At 37.7% G+C, this 10,342-nt stretch overlaps 1 long non-coding RNA gene across 1 annotated transcript in view; it reads right to left on the reverse strand.

Annotated features, from left to right (window-relative positions):
- The window catches only part of LOC111367013, an 11,541-nt gene extending 7,869 nt beyond the window's left edge, over positions 1-3,672 (reverse strand). The window contains exon 1 of the long non-coding RNA XR_002697701.1: positions 3,570-3,672. This is a non-coding gene — a long non-coding RNA (uncharacterized LOC111367013). The remainder of the gene's footprint in view (positions 1-3,569) is intronic.
- Between the last annotated feature and the right edge of the window lie 6,670 nt (positions 3,673-10,342).

Here is a 10,342-nt window from a genome sequence, read left to right on the forward strand (position 1 = left end):
GGAGGGATTATTTAATTAAAATCAAATTTCAATTAAATATCAAATTAAAGTCCAACTCTAATTTCAAAACTTAAGGCGATTGAATTTAATTAAAATCAACTTTTAATTAAATAACAAAATTAGAGTCTAACTCTAATTCCAATATTTAGGGCGAAATTATTTAATTAAAATCAAATTTTAATTAAATGTAAAATTAGAATCCAATTCTAATTACAAGAATATATTTGGGTGAATAACCGATTAAAATCAAATTTTAATTAAGCATTAAATTAAAGTCAAACTTTAATTTAAATTGAATTAATATTTTAATATAGGATAATACTCCTAAATGAAATAAAAATTCAATTGGGTCAAAGTTTAATGTTTAAGTCAAAATCCAATTTTAACGAAAATATAAAATGTCGTCAATTTTTTTTTAAATAAGATTTTAATTTGAGTAAAAATTAAAACTTTAGTCAAAATAGGTCAAAACCCATTTGAAATACAATTTTAAAACCATTTTAAAATTCAAATTCAAAACCATTTTGAAACTTGCAAATTGACCCATTTTAAAATTATAAACAGGACCTCCAATTTCTTTAAATTATAAAAGGGCCCTTTTGGTTATTTACAGACCCCGGTAGTGGGCTTGCAAGCAAGGGTCCTCAATATCAACCTTTTGCAAAATAACCATTATTTTAAAATTTTAACAAATGGACCCCCAACATCATATTGCAGTCGGGCCCCCACAATTACATTAATTGCAGAGAAAACCCCCGTCTCCACCAACCTTCTCACCCGATTTTAGAAACCCTAAAATTCAAATTCTTTTTTATTTTATTTTCTTTTACTTCTTCTGGCGGCGTCACAACAATGTGGCACCACCACAGCCCACAGCAGGAGCCGCCTGGCGTGGCGGCTCCTACAGCATCAGCAGCGGCAGACGCAGCTGCTGCCGCTGTCGCACCGACAGCCAACAGTCGAGTTGCCGTCGCCGGCAACAACTGTTGCTGCCAGCATCCCACGCCTTTTTCTCTTTTTTTGTTTTAATTATATATATTCCAATCCTAAAATATTATTTTCTTTCTCAAAACCAATTTTGAATGCGAAAATTAATTTTCTTAATTGCTAGAAACATGAAAAACAATAACAATCAAAGTTCAATTCCTAACAAACACAAAGTAGGTTCTGATACCACTGTTGAGAATTTACTTATACATGCACAGCGGAATTTAAAATAATTTTCGATTCCCATCAAGAATCGTTTTGTGTTTAAATAGAAATTGTGATAAGATTGTACGTTTTCCAGATTTGCAAACTTCTTTGCTATTCTTTTCGTTCCAGCAATCTTGATTCGTCATCCACAGCTGTCCAATTGTTCGGCCTCCAACGATAATCCACACAGAGAACAAGATTGCAGCTACCAGGGTTTTTTCTCTTGTGCCAGCAAGAATAATGAAAACCATATGAACCTCAAACCTTAGTCATGTATTTATATAAACTCAAACGGGCTCGATCCGGTCCGGTCCAATATTTAATTAATCCAATTAATTAAACCCGGTCCGTAAATTAATTAATCCAATTAATTAATTTATCCAACGATTGTTAAATTGACCAATTAGCAATTTGCAATCTTCAAATTCTCTTTTGTGTGCGACCCATTAGGTTCCCGACCACGATGCCTAACGACGTGAAATATTATTTTGATCTAATCAAAATTGATAAATTAAAACACCATTTTAATTTATCGTCAATTCACACTCGCTATCCCTGATTGACATCTAACAATGTGTCAGGGCAATACATGTGGCAGGAAATGTCACGTGGTATGACAAAACCAAACTCGTTCGTGTACCGTGAAACTATAATCCCTTCGTCAATATGATCCGATCAATTACGAGATACGGAAGTGTATCAATCTCGATTATCGATCATATCTTTCACTATACTATTAAGTCAATATAAGTCGAAAACTCCTTTTCGACTTATGAGTACACCTTGACCAAGGATTTCATCATCGACTTAATTGAATGAAACGCGGATCATAATCTCCTACTATCTAAGAGTGACGAATCCTTTATTGATCAATCACAACCTTCATACGATTCTTGACGTACCCGAACGATATCGTATTAGCGGCCATTTGCAGAGCAACATCCAACACCGCCAAAGTATGACTGTCCTCATATAAGGTACCATGACGACCTTAAGTCAAAGGATCAATTCCACTACCGAACGTTAGAGATTAACCACTGACACTTAAATAGTCATCCATGTGGAATCTCTCTGCGGGTCTCCAATGTTTTGTTCTATAACAAAACATCCACGTGTTCATTTAAGTGTCACCACACTTTAGTTTGCGAGATCAGCTACTTACTTCACAAATAAGAAATGCAACACGTGATGGTCTATCCGTAATAACGATATCCGTAGCTCGTTATCACTGACGACCACGGACGATTTAAGATTCAATCGGATGTAATTTGTATCTCACAATCACAACTCTTTGTGATTGACAAATTACGAAAATTTGAATCTACAGATTCTATTATTTATTTAATCGTCTATTAATTAAATAATAGATCTGCCATTAAATTGTATTAATTATATATCAAAAGTATTTATGTCCAAAGTTGATTGGATTTAGGGCATAATACTTATAGCAACTTCTATCAATAAAGTGTGATGTGACTACCATATAATTGATGTCCAACAATCAGTGATTAAAGAAGTCTTTTGTCCATCATTAATAAATTTAATCCTCAATGATTTATTTGTTTCATGATAGAGATGGAGCACATCTTTAGTAATCGTTTGAGAGAAGGAACCTCAAATCTAGGACAAAATTGTTACACAAATTCCTTAAAACCCACACCTTCCACAAAGAAAAAAGACAATTCATCAATAACAATCATCTTAACCAATGCTTTTCTAAACTTTTCTTTATCAAACACCACAGTCATAATACCACCATCACTGTTTTCTCGAGTCAGTATTGCTTGTTTTTCATTAACCGTAGTGTACTTATAAACATAACACGCTTTTAAATGCTTCCCCACGGTAGAAGTTCCAGAAGTAGAAATAGTCTTAAATATTCTGCCACAATAATTACATTTTTTTCTCTTTCTCTTATTGAAATGATTCCATATTTCTAACCTTTCTTTAGGCTGTTTTGGTCTTCCATTTGAGCATCCATAATTGGTATCACCTTAACTAGCAAGTTGATTAAATTTTGCACAAACAATGCGGAATAGGATTTTATCAAGATATACAGGGTAACATAAAATGAAAACATAATTTTATCAAGATATATAAGGTAACTTTCTACAAGATTTGAGCCTTCTGGACTGGTCATCTTGATATCTATGTGTAAACGAATCATAGAATGATAAATGGCCAGATACCAGCAGCTAAAGAAAGTGAAAATCAAAACACAATGGCTAGAGTTTCTATTTAAACTATGACCAGCAAACTGCGAACCAGTAATGACAAACGATAGTCTACTAAAATAAAAAAAAAAAAATAGATGTTGTGAAACAGTCCACCATAGGGAAATCAAAGACATTTCATTAGGGAAGCTTACAACCCACCTCGTTAAATTTGGCATCGACGGCTTCGATGGTAGTTCAACAAGGGAAGTTGGCGTCGGCAGCTTGTAGTTGTAGGTTTTCACTTTTTGAGTTTCTCTGGATTTGTTAGCTGATTAAGTGATTTAGGTCAAAGAAACAAAGACTATTATATTATATACAACTACAAGTCTACAAGGCCAGTCTTGACCCTCTTAGGCAGGTGGGCTTAATTGTTAATATTGAACTAATAATTAGGCCAAAAATTAAAACAAAAAGTTGGATTTAGAAATTTGGTTGGGTTGGACTAGCTAGGCATGGACTTAGAAGTTGGAGCATTAATTAAAAAAAATTAGTTAATTTGCTAATTTATTTTGAAAAAATTAAAATAATTTGATTTATCTAATACAAAAAATTTAGAAAGATTCGATTCTTGATCTAGAATCAAGAACCAAACCGAACCCGTAGGTTTTCGACTCAAATACTCGTTCAAATATTAAACTTAAAAAAACGTATAGTTCGGTTCAGACATTTTGCCCAGCCCTAGTCTTTGAATTGATGTATGGCTATATCTTACTAGGAGATTTACAAGAAAAGTTATGTCGGGTTGAGTGTAATTTGCAATATAGGTTGATGCTCCAATTACACTAAAATACAGTAATTCGAGATCAAGAATATCTTCTCCATCTTCAAATGAAGGTGATTGAACTTTTTTTCACATCAAGTGATCAAACAACCATAGGTGATGCCAATTGATGTGTTTTTTTCTCCATAAAAAAGGTTTTAAGACTTTTTCTATATAGGTAGATTGATGAACAAATAATTCTTTTGAGAAATGTTTAATCTGTAATCCAAAACAAAATTTGATTTTTTCCAAAACTTTCATCTCAAATTTATTATTCAAATAATTAATAGTTTGTTGAGCTTTTCAAAAGTTCCAATTAAATTTAAATCATCAACATAAACTGCCACAATTGCAAATTCAGTATTTTTTTTTATAGAAACATATGAACATCCATTGTCATTTTTATAATTGTCTTTCGACAAATATTAAGACAATTATACCATATGCGTCTGGACTGTTTCAATCCATATAATGATCTCTGCAATTTAATTGAGAACATACTTCTCGGCATGTATTGTTTATTTTAAGCACTTTAAGTCCTTCAAGGGCTTTCATATATATGTCACTATCAAATGTACCATACAAATAAGCAATTATTACATCTATAAAGTGCATATCGAACTTTTGTGACACGGTCAAACTAATTAAAAATCTAAAAGTGATGGTATCCATTACGAAATAATATGTTTTCTCATAATCAATTTCTGATCTTTGTGCGACACTTTGAGCTACAATTTGAGTTTCGTATCTTATAATTTCATTATGTTCATTTCTCTTTTGTACTAAAATTTATTGTATCTGTTTCGCGCGGGTTAGTCGCTAACAATTAAAAGGGATTAGACGATTGTGTAAGGGACAAACCTCTTGAGACAAAGTCCCAAAAAGGAGTGTTCTTTTATTGGCGATGACTTTACAACTGGAAATTAAAAACAACGTGCCTCCAAGGGGCGCAATCATACGAGTTACTGAAAGAAAAGTGTTTAAGTCTAAGCTAAGGAAATTAAAATTACATGTTCTCTGTTCGAGAGTTTTTGATTCGGTCCTTTGCTCTATGTTTTTTCTCCCTTTTATACTTCATAGACGATCTCTTTGTGATCAACCTCCTAAAAACCACTTGATCGTCCTATAACTGCCCACTTTCCTCGTAATGGCCAACTTGTCATGAAAACTGCATTTTTTAACCGCTGTCACTACTCTTCGTCGTTCAACCGCTTTCGATTGAATTCCTTGAATCGTGGAACGTGATAGGGCTGCTTTAATAACTGCTTTGATAACGGTACGTTTTGATAACCACAACGCTTTATGTTTGTTAAAACCTTGGGCGACTTGAAGGTTTGGGCGAGAATAGAATAACAGCTCTGGGCGACTGTATGACACTCCATTCGCTCAGATTCTGGGCGACTTGCAAACTTGGACGATGGCGTTACCGCGTTCTTGGGCCTCCCTATTTGGGCCTTCATCTTGATTTGTTTGATTGGGCTTCGTTCTTTGGGCTATATGATTTGGGGATCTTCCAATTGGGCTTCACTCCTTGGGCCGTTCGATTTGGGTTGAATTTTTATGGGTCAACAATTACCCCCCAATATGGCAGAATTAATAATAATTATTAAATTTTGCCATATTCACTTTGTGTTTCCAGCAACATTCGAAATTCGCAAGAATTTCAATCATTATTTTCTTCTATAACTTGAAAAGGTGCGTCTTTTGCAAACCCTTATAACCCTCAAACACGCCATTTCACTGCACCATTAAATCACGCCTCAAATTTTTTGCGTCTCTCTCACGATTTACTGTTCATCTTTTGCTTCCCTGCTACGTAACCCTGAAAAACTTCGTTCCTTCTCAAATGGCTGCTTCACAATCTCAAGCTGGCGACTCCTTTAGTTTTGATGACTTTCAGAAACTTCTGAGCCGCCCATACATAACTCCGAGTTTTCTCGCGCCCGCCGATGTCGAACGTAATGAGTTCTACTTGGGTCCTTTCTTCAACAATGCAGAGGCAGTTGAACAGGCGGCTGTAGGTCAGCTGTTTCCTTGCACTCAAGGCCCTTCTTTTCTAAACTCTCTGCCGCGGGGGCCATTTCGCGAAAGAGGTATTCGCACTTGGCCTAAATCTGATGTAGCTTTCCGTAGGTGGCATGCTCGCCTTGTGGGTCATGGTCCTACTAAGGCATTTTTTGATAGCGCTAGGATTTCTGATTTGTTAGAAATCTTTATTCGCCCCCTACTTTTGATTCAGCACTCTTTTCGATTGCTTTGAATTTTTTATCTTTCGAGTATAACACATTTATTTTCCTTCTTGGCCCCATGTCTATTACCTTAAGGGATGTTGGGGCCCTGGTGAATCTACCACCTTTGGGCGATACCATTTTTCCTGGTATCTTGGTTTCTGGTGGCACCCCAAAGTTTGGTAAAAACTATACCGATTCTTATTCAAGCCTGTAAACCCTTCACAATCATTCGAGCGCTGAGCCTTCCCATACTGAGCGAGTGGCCTTCCTTCTAGTTTGACTTTGTAAATATGTTTTGTGTGTGCCAAGCATAAAGCCCTCCCTGAGTTACTTACCTATAGCGCACGAATTGGCAAGTGGCAGGCCTTTGAATTTATGTTCTTTGTTTTTTGCTGCCCTTTATAGAGGCATGGCCTCTCTTCAAACTCAATTGAAGAATGGTGCATCTCCCACTGGCAGTGGATCTCTTTGGTTCACTCAACTGTGGTTGGGATCCTATTTTCCATTGCTTGGTGCTCCATCAATCTCTCGCTCCTCTGCTAGCTGTTATGGGCTAGCCATGGAGCCCTTGGCTCCTGTAAAAATGTCCAGAAGGGACATTTTTTCATTCTTTTATTCTTTGGATTCAATCCCTTCCTTTTTTCATTTTCCTCCTTTTTTGACTCCAAACTATGTACATCCCCCCTCCTCTATAGACAGCGCGAGCACCTCCCTGCTCAATTGGATCCAGTTTTTAACCGGAAGGGAGCTAATTCATGATATTTTAACTGGGACCAATGCCAAGGCGGGGGTAGAAATTTATGCTCCCCAATTTTTTGCTCGTCAGCTTGGTTTCGGCCAAACTTGGCCTGTTCCTCCTTGCTATTCAAGGAACTTAATTGACCGTTTTTATACCATTAATAAGGCGGAGGCAGAGGCTATAAATGCTCGTAATCTTCTTTTAAACAGCCATTTTTCATTAGCCCCTTCAATTCTAGCCACGCCATTTACCTTCTTTTTGAACAACTCTGGCAGTCAGTGAAGCGTAAATTATTTGCAACTAACGCCAATCGTGCCTTTCATTCATTAGACCAGCCGAGCATTTCTTCCCCTCCTCCTGTTTTAGTCACTCCTTTGTCCATTCAGAGTCCTTCTCCTTCTCGTCGCACTAAACAGTCTGCTCGTCCATCTTCTTCTCTCCCTGCCAAGTCTACTACAGCCAAGAGTGCCCCAAGCCGCAAACGGCCAGCCTCAGCATCTCCCATTCTGCAGGATGATGTTGATGATGCCCCTCTTACCGTCAGGAGGAAAGTAATTAAATTGGTTTACTCACAAGCATATTTTTCCACACTTGAAATTTTTCTGTGTGCTGATGATCTTTTGGACTTCTCAGAAAAGCTCAGCCTCTCCTTCAAAGGCTTTGGCATCGACAGCTCCTGCTCCATCATCCTCCGCTGAGGCTGCTTCATCCAAACCGGTTGATGAGGGGGCTATGCTTAAAGAGACATCTTCAGTCCCAGAGTTCTCATCACAACCCATGGATGAGCCACCTTCTTACCAGGGCATCAACCCCCCAAACATCGAAGGAGAAGGTAATTCAGTCTTTTGATGTCTTACCTTTGCTTGTGCTGTTGGTTTCTGATTTGTTGCTCTTGAGTTTTGCAGATACTCCTATGAGTCCGCCCGTTGTGGCAACATCTTCTCTCTCAGACAAGGGGAAGTCCTCACGAATGGAGGAGTCGTTAGTGGCAAACTTGGCTGAGGACATAGCCATCTTCTACGATTGTTGATGAGGTAGTCTTTGCTTCACTTCTATTTCTACCTTGTTCGTTGTAGTGAGAATCTTTAATATTGGCAATTTTCTTTGCAGGATGCTGACAAAATTGTGTGTTCTATCCAAGACTTGTTCGCTTCCTGGGGGCAAGTCCAGACGTCTCGCCCTACTCCATCTGATCGTCCTGCTGCTTCTTCAGAGGAAGATTTGAAGTTCCTCAAGGAGTCGATATTTGAGTACGTGTCCTTCATGGATATGGACATTGGAAGGGATAGTGCTACCAGACACAAGGATAAACTTGAGCATTTGAATGCGAAGTTGGAGCAAGCACTGACGCTTCCGTCGCTCAATCTTTCTGTCGATTTTAAAGCGACGTTGAAGGTTATTCACTCCGAGGTCCTTTCTTTGCTAGCCAAGAATGCTGAACTAAAGGCCAAAAGTACTCAATATCTTCGAGCCGTAGCTGAGAAAGAGTCTTTGCGTATGGAGATTAACAAGGCTGAGGACGAGTTGAAAGAAATCTCTTCCAAAGTCATGGTTGAAGACTCTTTGATGGTTAATTTGGCTGCTCAGATGAAGGAACTTCAAGCCAAAATGGACGGCTGCAGGGCGAGAATGGCTGCTAAAAAGCGCAACGCCTCCCAGGGAATTGAGCGAACTAAGTCCTTGGTCGAGCAGTACAAGAAGTTGGAAGTTGATGATGATGTCGCGGCCGAATTGAACATCACTTCCTCTCTGCAGAACGAGGATTGGGAAAAACTTAGGGAACGAATTCGTTCAGTATGGGGTGGACTGTAATTAAGACATACGATGTCTTTTTTCTTTTGTAATTTGATTTTCCCTTTGTTACTTTGTTCATCATTAATGAACATTAACTTCTTGTGCATTTATTTGACGTTTATTTTTTAGTCGTCAATTCTTCAAGCATTTAACCGCTTTATGCTAAAAATCTTGTCCATTTTCTTTTGATATTTCCACCACTTTTCCCAAGATTTTGTGCTATTTAATTCCGCTTACTAGGTAGAAATGTGGCTGTTCATATTCTGTCTCTTAATCTCCACCCCCTATAAATGCTTCGCATTTTTTATCTTTCATCTTCATCTTCATCTCCACTTTCTTCTTTGAAACTAATTTGCTGTCGTTGCTTGGTATTCTGACAATCAATCCGACCCAAAATGGACTGTTTAGTCCGCCCATTTTACTATTTACCTTGATGTCACCTTTGGCGTGGGAGGTATAGGAAATATTTTCTGGCCAGCAGCGAAGTTTTTACCATCAAAGTTCTTCCTATCATCTCTTTGTCCTTTACAAGGAGTCGATGATAGAAGGCAATTTTTGGGATGCTTGCGGGCCACTTTGCTTGCTGAGAGTGCTTCTCAACTTGCTTGCTGAGAGTGCTTCTCAGCCTCTTTGCTCGCCATTGCAGCGATGCATTTAGGAAGGTGGTGAGGCCAGTCCACCCTCTTACTCGGCGATCCCACCATTGCAGCGATACATTTAGGAAGGCGGTGTGAGGTTTACTTAGCGATCAACCGGGAGATTAGCTTACTTTTAATTGTATTTTGTAGAGCATCCATTATTTGTATTTTTGCATTTTTTGTAATGAACGTTTGATAATAAAGGATTTCATTTGAACGTATTTCGCTCTGACCTTGTTATCCTTTAATCGTTCAGCATATTTGATTATGCTTTTATCTGTTCACATTCCCATAAAGAAGGAACATATTTCTTCAAATATTTGCCGTTAATGAATCTCACATGCTTGGTGCCATCTAAATCTTCCAAGTGATACGCTCCATTGGGCAATACACTGTTTATTTTGTATGGTCCTTCCCAATTGGGCGACCACTTCCCGTACTTTGGATCTTTGCTATCCAAAGGGAGTATCGTCTTCCAAACTAGTCACCCAGGCTGAACGACTTGACTATGACTTTTTTATTATAAAATTTAGACATTCTTTATTTTTGAACTTGCAATCTATCTAAAACGTCCAACTTTAATTCGTCTAACCCCAATAAATTTTGAACTAGTGATTCGGCATACTCATCATCATTCAACTTATGTTGTAAGCACACTCTGATCGATTGCACGTTGATTTCCATAGGTAAAACGGCCTCCTGTCCATAAACAAGTTGGAAATGAGTAACTTTGGTACTTGACCGAGGTGATGTCCTATAAGCCCATAAGG

The sequence above is a fragment of the Olea europaea genome, chromosome 2 (assembly GCF_002742605.1).
Source record: "Olea europaea var. sylvestris chromosome 2, O_europaea_v1, whole genome shotgun sequence".
NCBI classification, from domain to species: Eukaryota; Viridiplantae; Streptophyta; class Magnoliopsida; order Lamiales; family Oleaceae; genus Olea; species Olea europaea.